Below are 865 nucleotides of genomic sequence, written 5' to 3'. Positions count from 1 at the left end.
TTTAGTTGAGTAGTGATAGCCGTAGCTGTATCCACCTCAAGAACTCCTGCTACCTTGCTCTTTGGCAATCTCTGGGCTGGATACTGATATTCATTAGCAGCCATCAGTTCAATTAGATCATAAACTTCCTCATAGCTATTTGCCCATAATGCTCCACCTGCTGCTACATCGAGCATGGGTCTGGACTGTGCTCCCAACCCATTGTAAAAATAATTGATGATCATCCAATCAGGCATTTCATGATGAGGACACTTCCTAAGCATCTCCTTGTAGCGCTCCCAAGCTTCATATAAAGATTCTTCTGATTGCTGCGCAAATTGAGTAAGAGCATTCCTGATTGTAGCTATCTTCACCATAGGGAAGAATTTAGTAAGAAAATTCTGAGCAAGATCTTCCCAAGTAGTAATCGAACCAGCTGGTAGAGAGTGTAACCAGCTCTTAGCCTTGTCCCTCAGAGAGAATACGAACAGTCTCAGTTTCACAGCATCTTCAGAAACACCATTGAACCTAAAGGTGTCGCAGATCTCAATGAAATCTCTAATGTGTGTATTGGGATCTTCCGTTGGAGAACCCCCAAACTGGACTGAAGTCTGTACCCATTGAATTATGCCAGGCTTGATCTCAAAGGTATTAGCTGTGATAGCTGGCCTGACAATGCTAGATTGAATGTCATTGATCTTGGGTTGAGAAAAATCCATCAAGGCTTTCGTTCATGCTACTGGATCTCCCATTGTAATGAGTACCTGAAACACAAACAAATAAACCGTGAAAGTAAAAGAATCCGAGTCAGTGAACTTTAACGACCACTGATGACAAGTACATAAACTAAAAATTAACACTGAGTCCCCGGCAGCGGCGCCAAAAA

At 42.4% G+C, this 865-nt stretch overlaps 1 non-coding gene across 1 annotated transcript; it reads left to right on the top strand.

Moving 5' to 3' along the window:
- The first annotated feature begins 234 nt into the window (after positions 1-234).
- Positions 235-341, top strand: LOC141669963 (small nucleolar RNA R71). The gene has a single exon (XR_012554216.1). It is a non-coding gene; the product is annotated as a small nucleolar RNA R71 (small nucleolar RNA).
- The last annotated feature ends 524 nt before the right edge of the window (positions 342-865 follow it).

Source organism: Apium graveolens, chromosome 6 (assembly GCF_009905375.1).
Source record: "Apium graveolens cultivar Ventura chromosome 6, ASM990537v1, whole genome shotgun sequence".
Taxonomy (NCBI): Eukaryota; Viridiplantae; Streptophyta; class Magnoliopsida; order Apiales; family Apiaceae; genus Apium; species Apium graveolens.
Note: the sequence above shows the minus strand (reverse complement) of the source record. Positions and strands in the feature narration are given on the sequence as shown.